An 11,953-nucleotide genomic window follows, 5' to 3' on the forward strand; every position below is an offset into this window, starting at 1 on the left:
TTTCTTGTACACGTATATTTTATGTGAGAAAAAACAAAGGAAAGTGATGACTTTCTTTTATGCTTACCATGAGCTTTTTCCTGAAGTAGTACACGTTTTATGCATATATTTGGAGCATAACAGACCTACATGTTATTTCTCCAGAACATGCAGATCAAAATTAATGAAATTGATCATGCTTCTTAGTATTAGAATAGCAAATGCTATGCATGGTCCACTTTTGAATCCCTGGAAATATTTTAGATTCCTGGCTTTGTGGCCTCTATAGAAGTGGCAAGGTCTTGTGGACCAATCCTAATGACTCAGACTTTGATAGCTCCAAGTCTCTTCTCTCTTTGTCAACATATTTAGTAGAATCCCACCAATCCTCCTCTCCTTGCTGATTGGAATGTGGTTGAGAATGTATAGCTGAAATTTTATATCTATGGGGCAGCCCATAGACTGGGCTGTAAACATCTGATGTGATAGGGGATGTAAATGTGGATAGAATTCTTTATTGATATTTATCTGTTGCCATGAAAGTATTTTTCCTACCAAATCATGTGGTACTTTTTAATTCAAGTTTGTCATTAGGAAACTCAATTTAGTGGAGTGAAAAGACCTAAAATGGTTCAAGTCCAACTTTTCGGCAGCTAAAGTGCATGCCTTATCTTATATATTAGGATGAAATCTCAAATCTGGCATACTGGCAAATCAAGTAGATTACTTTAGATAATACTCCCCAAGTGGATGATGTTGAAAACTTGAAGGCATGTCTTTAACTATCTTCAACTAGTGAATTATGTTGTTACAAATAGGTCTGAAATGTTTTGGCTATACCAAACAAAGGGTTGGATTTGGGTACAGATTTTAAAGGGGTTGAACAAAAATAGATTTTTATTCGGCGGACCTTTACTTGCTTTTGATGGGTTCTCTCAACCAGAAATGACCCATATATTTTCATGTAACCTGACCCCCAAAATACTTAAAAGTATTTCTTAAAAACAATTTTTTTTCTTCTTATTTCCTTCTATACAAATAACAAAGAAAATACTCAAAAATAAAAGTTGAATAATACACAAATCCTAGTATCTTTATTTACCATATATAAAAAAAATCTATTTACAAATATACATTAAAAATGAGTTAACAAAGAGTTAAAATTAAAATTTCACAATAGAAGTGAGGTCAAAATCAGATATGGTCCAGACTAAAACAAAGCTAAATGCTGGCCAACTAGCACGAGTAAAAATCTTTTCATAGATCCGGGCTGACTTCTTGCAGTTAGAGGTACAGTCAAAACTCACCCAACTTGTCATGTTTAAAAATAAATAAAAAAGTAATTCTACAACACCTTTTAGCACGCATAATTCACAATTATTTCATATGGTAAATTGTGTTTGATTATTTTTCTTTTTCATATAAACACACATTTTCTCTATTACTTACTATCTGCAGAATCGTGACACTAAAAAGATTGATCTCAGATTTTTTTTTTTTTTCATTCAGTGGCAAGAGAATATTTTGGATCATGAACAGCCTGCCCATATGACCGTGTTTGGAGGCCTAAAGATAATCTTGTATGCCAAAAAGTGAGATATATATAAATATATATATATATATATATATATATTTATTTATAAATGAATCAAAGAGTTCTGTTACTTTTGTAGGTTTTCAAAATAAACATTAAAGGTTCAAATATTTTCCTCCTATTATAACTACTGAATTATATTAAAAATAAATAAATTCATGACATGGATTTTTCTTTTCATTTTTTAAACTTTGATTCTTTGCAGAATTATGCTGTAGCATGGCATGAAATTAGAAACTATTTTACCTCTTTCTTGGTTTTTAAATTAAGATAGAAAAAAAAGGGGACAAGTACAACTGAATTATTGGAGGACAAATTTTTTAAATATATGCATACATAGTGAGAATGACTGGAGGACATTTCTAGAACATAATGGGCGGAATATCCAGTTGGGATCAAATTAGAGATGCGGAGAAAAGCCAAGAAAAGTACAATGTGGAGGTCCCTCTCTCCCTTCGCCTTGTTTATCAAATGGACCTTGTGAGCATTCACAATGGGCCAGCTATATGCCAAATGTAACCAAAATTTAGCATTTAGGCCCAATAACTCTCAACAGTCGGAAGGCTAAACATGGAAAAGTGTAATTTTTTTTTTACATAGTGCTACAGTACCATCGTAAATGTATGATGGTATTGTAGCACTATGCCAAGACAAAATAATAATATTTTAATCCATTTTACTCTTTCTTTCTCAACTCTCTTTCCTCATCTCAGATTCTTAGTATTTCGTCTCCCTCTCTTTTTGTGCTAGTGCTGGAGGTAGAAGACCTTGGAGTCACCGGTGGCGGTGGAGGGGATGAGTCTGGTGTCAAGGAGCTTGAGGATTTCATCGCAGATGTTGGAGAGCTCTGATTCGATCTTGGATCTATAGTCCTGGATCATGGAAACGTGGTCCTCGTTGTCGTGGCTCTCCTTCTTCTGCTCTATCGAGCGTGGCACTCCCGTGTCCACTAGCACTCCTGTCTAGAGCAAAGAGAAGGCGAAAAAGAGAATTCCTAATAAATCCTCAAAATTAATAAAATTGGTTTGTGATTGTGATATCAAAAGAGAAAAAGCAGGGAGAGATGGAGGCCATAGACTCAGTGTTCGATCCACTCAGAGAATTCGCCAAGGACAGCCTCTGCCTCGTCAAATGCTGCCATAAACTCGATTGCAAAGGTATCTCTATCTAATCACTAATCATATTCAAAACTCACCTCTTCTTTTTTTAGATCCGATGTTGGATCTTTAAATATTGAACTTTTTTGATTCCTAATATTTGATTTGATGGGTTACTGTTACTGTTACTGTAGAGTTCACCAAGGTGGCGTTCCGTACGGTCATCTGGTTCGTGGTTATGGGTTTCGTTGGGTTCTTCTGGGTTTTGGAATATATATATATATATATATATATATATATATATTTTTTTCCTGTTGTGACCGATGCCTAAAGGAAGAGGTGGGTATGGCTAAATTGGGCATGGGTTTGATATGGATGGTGGCTGAATTTTATCTCTGCTCTTTCTTTCTTTGTGAGTATGCCTGAATTGGCATTGAAGAGAAAAAAAAAATCAAGGCTTTTTTCAAGTTGCAGGCGTGTATTGGTGGGTGGTTGTTCTGGGTTTGGGTTGGTGGTGGGTGGATGAGAAAGAGGAAAAAACAGAGAGACAGAGAACATAGATGAAGAGAGAAGAGAGAGAGAGATTTATTTTATTTTATTGTGTAATTTATATTATTTTAATATGTTGTATGAAAAAAATAAAATGCGGGGTGTTGGATGTATTGTAAAATGGTATGGTATAATTGATAAAATAATTTTTTGAGATGGTAAAATAGAATAGAATAGAATTTCCGGATGGGAATGATCTAAAGCTTATAAGTGGTAAAGGGATTTCAAGGCTTCAATCCAAAAAGAAGTAGTATTTGGTTTGGCTATGGCTTAACTTCACATTCGTGGAATGGAATACTAAAGTATGTGTGATGCTTGTTAAAGTTTCTCTAATGTGGGTCTTATATAATAAAAAATGAGATAAATAAAAGAAAAAGACATAAAAATACTTATAAAATTGAAAAAAATAAAAAGACATAAACCTTGCGGTGCTCGTTAACACAACCCTACTATTAATACTACCTGCTTGCTTCTCTTTCTCTCTCTTTTGCTCTTTATCTCAACTTTCCTTTCCCCCTTTTTATTTTGTCCTGTCCTTTTAGCCTCATAAATGTTTTTGGTTTTATTTTTTCTTCCTTTTTTGTTTACGAATGTTGCCATTTAGTTGTTTTGTGACTTTTGTACCCTTGTGCTATTTTCTGATTAATATTATTTTTTCCTGTCTTATTAGGTGTGTTAAAGTGATGATTAAATAGTTAAGTTTATTAATACTTTTTAACTGTGTAAGCTTTTGCGATAAATGATAGTTTTTCTAAAGTTGCATTTACATAAACTGTTGAACTCTTTGCAATATCAAAGAAATGAGCATTTAGAATCCGTGCATCAATACTATAGCGCTCAAGCTTTCTTTGTACTCACTAACTTCATCTTAATTTTTTAAAAACCAAAAAGTAATATTTAGGGAAAAAAATTGTAAAATATATTAAGAGTGAGTTTGTGAATGACTTATTTGTGGTAGTTTATTAGTATAGTGTTCATAAAAAAAAAAAAAAAAAATTTTGACAACTTTTATTTTTATTATAAAAAAAGAAAGAAAAATTACACTTTTTAACCATAAATTATATCATGTTTTACAGTTACCTTCTCTAGACTACAAGAATGTGCTATCAGCTCTCTAAACTAAAACTCATGTAATACTTTACTCCTCCCTATATGTTCTCAATTAAGTCTAACGAAATGTAGCATTAAAAGATAAATTTACCCTCTACCTTTTGTTTTGGAGGTAGGGATAAGTCAATCTTTCAATACTAAATTTCGTTAGACTTAACTCCAAAATAAAAGACAGAAGTTAAGTGTTACAAAATTATAATTTTGAAGAGTCAATTGCATACTTTGATAGTTTTGAGAGCAAAATATAAAATGTGGTATAATTTAGAGAAAAATATAACTTTTATGTTAAACGTGTGACATAGTATGCATTTCAAATTTGCTTTAAAATTTTTTGATTTTGCCTTTCTAACTTTCAGATAATAAATTATACATTATTTCATAATTATAAAATAACTATTTATTTTCGCGCATGTTAATACGCAAGATAAAAGTTGAACCGCAAATTTAAATAGAGCATATGCTGTTTTAACATTTATAATACACTTCTGCAGAACATGTGAATCCTGTCCGAAATTTGCATGGCATGTCGTACCTGACAATCCTAAATGATGAGCGTACTACCAGACCAGAAAATCCCAGTAGATGCCACTTTTACTGTAGATTATTGTGAGATCAAGATGATTGAAATGAAGAAGTAGTCTGACTATTCATGAAAGCAACTAAAAAATTCGTGTATAGTCTAAGCCTGTATACCTGGAAAAGCACTCATTAGTGAACTCGTATTTGGCACATGGTTGATCTAAGGAATAATGTTATTGGTATGACAGTTTCCAAAAAAAAAAAAAAAATGTTATTGGTATGACGATTTTCACATTTTTCGTAGCAGTTAAATAGTCTTTTTTTATTTTTATTTTTTTTTTAATTTTAAAAATCAGTTAGTATTGATAACATTTTATTATTTACTGTTAACAACTTGTCAGACAGTTGTGTGAAATATTTTACAAGTATTATAACCTTAGAGTTATTGTAATCTAAGCAAAAACATGAGTGTTGATGTTCTATACTCAACGTGATAGAGGCTGGAGGTTGTTATTGCTGCACTACATAAATGCATACACTAATAATATATATATATATATATATATAGAGATGAGTTCAAGTTACACCTGGTGTAACTCTTTAGATCCAATGGTTAAAAAAAGACCCTCATTATTACAAATATTCTTATTAAGATCTCATTCATTACCCTCATTTATTACATTCTAAATCTATCTCTAAACCCAAAAACGTTTGACTCTCTCTCTACGTTTCTCTCTCTCTCTCTCTGTCTCCTCCACCATTGCTCCACCTCTTAAGGTAGCCAGAAAAAAAAAAAAAAAAAAACCCCAAGCCAGTACACTAATCATAGGTTGCCAGTAGAAGCAAAAATAATCTGTTATAGTACTCCTTAATTGAATTTAGGTCAAGAGCAGCAGGCGCAGAGAGGCATGTGCATGACATTGCAGATTTGGATTTGGGATATAGAAATTTATGCTGCATATATATGAGAATTCTATAAATGAAGGTGCTTGATGTTGCTATATATATATGACAAACATTTTTTTAATATAGGGCTCTGATCAATAATAAAATGTTTATTATATGATGATTTTGTAATCAATTCCATTTTTCGGTAATGGAGCTTTCTTCTAACACTTTCAAAATTCAAACAATCATGATAGCGTTAACAAAGCAAAATGCATGGGCTCATGAACTCTCTGTCATTACCAGTTAGGAGCTAAAGGGATTTTTTATGCAAAATCTTTATCTTTTTTTTACCTGTCATTCTTCATTGTCGTCGACGATTCCATCAGTAATTTTTTTTTTTTTTTTTTTTTAAATGTCTTGGATTTGGATGGTTACCACAGACTGCTTCTTTCTGTTAGTGTTCGGCTTTTTTTTTTTTTTTTTTTTCCCTGCCGGCAACCTGTGGAAGTGGAGCAATTGTGGAGGAGGCACAGAGAGAGAAACGTAGAGAGGAGAGAGTCTTTGGGTTTAGAGTTAGATTTAGAATGTAATAAATGAGGGCAATTAATAAGATCCTAATAAGAATATTTGTAATAATGTGAGTCTTTTTTTAACCATTGGATTTACTTAAATCCAACGGTTTGAAAAAAGTGTAACTCTAAAGAGTTACACTAGATGTAACTTGAACCCATCTCATATATATATATATATATATATATATATATATATTTTTTTTGTTTTGGTGGGTATTTTGTGAAAAGATACACTCTATTCGAGGTCTTAATATAACTTACTATAGATTAGAATTTTCGGTGTCAAAGATATATTAGCCCATTAATGTAGGTCCAAACTTGATTCTACTTTATGTGCATGTCAAGTCTCCTATTTGTACTAGAAGTTTATTAGTTTAGGGTTTAGTCTACTATATATACCTATGTTATAGTTTATTGTAACACAGGTTTTGTACTACACTCTTATATAATAAAAATGTAGTCTTTAAGGATTTCCTCCTTGGACATAGGCCGTAAGGCTGAACTATGTAACCTAGTGTTCTTGTGTTTCTATTTTATTCTTTCCTTTTTCGCATCTATTCAAGCATATTCAACTTGGAATATATCATAGTTAATATTTAACTTAGTATCAGAGCCACCTTACTAGGGCCATAGTTTTATGTTTTTATGGTGTGTTTAAGAGAAATCTTTGTTTTTCTCAGTATTTCTTCGTAGCGTTCATCTTCTTTGGCTTCCCACTGCTGCCATCAAAACTCTCTAGTATAGTCATGCCATCATTAGAAGTTGCATTAACACTACAAGACCATTACCTTCCTCAAACCACCATCACAAAGCCAAATTTCATTTAAGGGATCTTAACCTTATCAAATCTCAAGGTTTCATCAAATTTCCATCTTGAGTTTGAGAGGGGGTGTTAAAGATATATTTGCCCATTAGTGTAGGCCCAAGTCTGATTTTACTTTATGTGCAAGCCAAGTCTTCTATTTGTACTAGAAATCTATTATTCTAGGGTTTAGTCTACTATATATACCCATGTTATGATTCATTATAATACATGTTTTGTACTATACTCTTATATCATAAAGATGTAGTCATTAAGGGTTTCCTTCGTAGACATAGGCCGTAAGGTTGAACTACGTAACCTAGTGTTCTTGTGTTCCTATTTTATGTTTCCCTCTTTCGTATCTATTCAAGCATATTCAATATGGAAAATATCATATCTAATATTTAATTCTCAATATTTGTCTTGAGTTTAATTTTATAAATTTAAGGGTGTATATAGTGCCACATCATTCAAAATTCTATGGACAAAGTTTAGCTACAAAATTGGTTTACATCTTCTTCTTATATCCTTTATGCTTGCAAAATTTTTAGAAAATTAAAGACTAATAGCTATGTCTTCAATAAATTTTTTGAAATTGCAAGTTTTTTTAGGTTCTAAAAATTTAAAATAATTGACAAACTGTGAGCACAAACTTGTCTATATAGATCTTAGAGTTTATAAGTATTATTAGACAATACTCAAAATAATTCAAGTCAAGATTCAAGAATAAGTAAGTTGTAGAAAGGAGATTTCAGAATTTTCCTGGTTCGACTGATCGAGAGACAGGCTCGATCGATCGAAATACAGGTCTGCAGAATTTTAAGTTCAGCCCAACAGCAGTTCAAGTCCAAAAAGGATTAGGGTTTCAGATATATTTCTCCTAGTATAAAAAGGAAACCCTAAGCACGTTTTTATAAGGCTTTTCAGAGAGAGAAGAGTGTGCCTCCTTTGTATCTAGGGTTTTGTACCTTGAAAACTCTCTCATATCTTCTACCGGTGTTATTCTTTGAAGAATCTTAAGATTCGGTATTGTATAAGTTGCTGCCTTCACTAGTCATCAAAGGGGTTGATGATCTAAACCTTCAAGGGTGGTCTAGGAGTCACAAACAGGAGAGTTTGTGTTTTTTATCACAAGTGTGGGTGTTTGTGTTGCAAAGGCTTAATAGAGAAGGAGTCCATGGATTCGGAGCTTGCACGTGGTCATGTCAGTAAGTTCTACACGTGGTAGCAATAGGATGTTAGTAGTCTAAATCTTATTGTAAACTTCGATTCTTTATAGTGGATTTGCTTTTTGCCTTGAGAGTATTGTTAGGTTAAATCCTTCCCAGATTTTTTACCGGTTTGGTTTTCTTGGGTGATCATATCATTGTGTTCTTTATTTTCCGCCATTTTACATGATATGACTTTATTATTTTAATCTAGATCTGAATAATAAATCTAAGTATTCACTTGGTTAATTAATTAGGTTAAACAACTTGTATTTTAAGGGGTCTAAAAACGTACAAAAATTATGCATAAAATATAAGTTTATAGATCATATAATAAATAATATCCAATTAACATAAAATTTGGTATGTGTATTAAGAGTGTAAAGAACATGCAATTTAACGGTTAGATTTTCAAAGTATTTAATAATATTTATTTTATTGAGTAAGGTTATAGCCTCATTTTATAACCAATTTTATAGCTAAACTTCGTTCAAATTCTATTAATCATAAAACGGACTCTCTCTATTCAAAGTCAATGAAAAAGATCATTTTTCTATGCTTACGATTTGACTTCAATTATGTTATATTAATTAGAAAAAATAAAATAAAATAAAAATATTTTGTTAGAAAAGTTGTTGGGATCGTGAGTGAGAGACGGAAAAGAATGAAATAAAAGCCAAAAGCAGAATTGACGTGATTTGGTCTAAGAGGTTTACATTCACGGCAAAAAGACCTTGATATATGTATTGAAGAGGCTTCATCTTTATTATTAAGTTCTGTATATTACAATGAACCCATTGAATGTACTTTTTAATAAGATTAATTCTAGCAAACAATTTAATAAAAACAAACTATGATTACCATACTTAAACCACAAGGAGGATTAAGATTACTTTGTTTGCACTTTAGGTAGGATCAGGGTGGAGGATGGGAGGGGGGGCGCCAAGACCCCCTAGATTTTTCAAAAATGCCCCCTCCTCCATTTTAATGTTAAAAATTCAAAATATTGAGTAAATTTTAGGTAATGTCCCTCTTCATTTAAAAAAAAAAAAAAAGTATTAATGCTCTTTAATTTATTGTTGTCTCCTTTATTTTCCTTTCAATGTTGACTTTTTGTCATATATAAGTCATTAATTTTAGGAGCATTTAAAGCATAGGTTTATAAAAAATATATAAGTAAATCTCTTTAGTAAACGTTTTTTTTTTTCAAAAATAAAGTCCTACGCATTTATATTGAGAAAGTTGAGAATACAATGATACATTTAACATGGCCCCCATTTAGAAAATTTTCTAGCTCTGCCATTGGGTAGGATTAGATGTAATGAACATGGACTAGAGTGATCATATAACAAACTTGAGTATCCATTAGGATTGTGCCTTGATATCTTTAGCATCTCACTCAAACTCAAGATGGAAGCCTAAAGACAACTCAAGTTTGGAAAGACGGTAAAACCTTGAGGGAAAATGTAACTGGATTGGTTGCGGAGTAGCTAGACTAGGGTGTTTAATGTGGAACAAAGGCCAAATGTATGCAATGATTGAGACTCAAATATGCGCACAATGCAGATCATACATGCGTATTCTATTGATCAAAGGATGGTTTGAAAAACTCTAATTAAAAATGATAGAGATGCATGACCATAAAGAAAGCCAAAATGCCGTTGATCAAAGGCGTGGTCTTAGTAACATGGCCTGAAGATGATAAAGACGCATAACCAGAGAGAAAGCCAATAGATGAGGATACCTGTTAAGTGATAATACTCGGTTAATTATATGGTTGAGAACATTTGATAAGAAGGAAAACTGGGAATCAGGTATAAAAGAAAGATACATGTGCCTATTGAATGTAGTTGAAATCACCAAGATTGTCTTTCAAAAAATTACTAGATCTAGACATTGTCCATGATAAGTGATAGATCATGATGAGCCCTATAGAGTGGCTGGCAATGGCGGTAAGAGAAAGAACTTGGATCTAGTAACTAAAGATATGGATTAATGAAGATAAAAAATATTTGACTTTGATACCGACTTAAAAAAAGAAGATAAAACTCAACTATATTACTATGTTAGAAAAAAATGTTCGGCTTAGGGGTGAGAGAGACAAAAAAATAGTCTTTGATACTTATTTATTTATAGCAAAAGTCCTCGTTAGTTATGTATTTATTATTAAGCTTTGCGTACTACAAGAAACCATTTGAAGGGTATTTTTAGCAAGTTAAAGTCTTTGACTAACATGGATTTTAGTTAGTTCAACTTGTACAATTTCTAATAATTGTATAAGAGATCTGAAATTCAATCCCCACCTACACAAAAAATTGATTGATATTTTGGTCCGATGATAAAGAGCTAATTAACAAAAACTAAACTAATGATATAGTACTTGAATTATCCGTAAGATTATGATTACTTCAACTACAATCTAAGTGCAATTAGATATAATAAATTTGGACTAGACTTATGTTACAAACTTAGATCTTAACTAGGGTTGAGCTTTGATATCATTAACAAAATTAATTTCTTAAATTTTTTTTTTTAGGCGAGATTTATATTCTCATGTACATCCGATTGGATACTAACTAAATATTAGGATAAGGAACCAGCAAACATAGTCAATCAAACCATGGCAGTGTGTCTTGCAATAATGCCAAGCACACACAGCAACACCAGCTAAAGACTAAAGAGTCAATGGGCTTTCAATCCATATTTAGTGTGGCTTGTTTGAATATCGTTCATTGCTGAAAATTGAAACTGGAGTAGAGCTTTGATGTCATTAACAAAATTAATTTCTTAAATTTTTTGGTTTTTTTTTGGCGAGATTTGTATTCTCATGTACATCCGATTGGATACTAACTAAATATTAGGGTAAGGAACCAGCAAACATAGTCAATCAAACCATGGGAGTGTGTCTTGCAATAATGCCAAGCACACACAGCAACACCAGCTAAAGACTAGAGTCAATGGGCTTTCAATCCATATTTTAGAGTGATCTGTTTAGATACGACTTATTACTGGAAATTAAAAATTGAAAGTTTTTTTTAATGAATAAAGTACTTGTAGGTTCGTAAGCCGTGTACAAGATCCACTGAAAACGTAATAAGCAGCTGAAAATTCAGTTCCAGCTCTATCCAAACGTATGCCAAGCAGAGTGAAAGTGAAATTTGACAGACGGTCCCGATTCATCTGTTCTTCAACGTGGCCAATTGTGAGATATCCAATTACCTGGAGAAAGAGGAGTGTAAGGCTGGTTGCGTTGCATCAATCACGTGCAACTATTAGATTACCACCAATAGCAAAGTAGAGAGAGGGTGGGGGGCCCAGAGTTTCAGAAAAAGTTGATCTTGATATGCCACCAACAGAAATGGTAGTTAAAAACCCAACATCTTTCTATAGGAGAGTAGGAACAATGAAACTTTCACTGGACCTCACCTCACTCCTCAGAATTAAAGGAAAAATTATTAAGCAATGCTAGGACCACATAATTAGTCATAATTTTAAATACAATTTATCACGTGGTGAATTATGAACAGTAAAAATGTGATTGTAAGTTCATATAGATGCGTGCGAACTTACAACCACGTTTCTCAACTTTTTACACCCAATTGTAAAAAATCTCTTTTTACACCCAACTTTTTTCA

The sequence above is a fragment of the Quercus robur genome, chromosome 12 (genome assembly GCF_932294415.1).
Source record: "Quercus robur chromosome 12, dhQueRobu3.1, whole genome shotgun sequence".
In the NCBI taxonomy this organism is placed as follows: Eukaryota; Viridiplantae; Streptophyta; class Magnoliopsida; order Fagales; family Fagaceae; genus Quercus; species Quercus robur.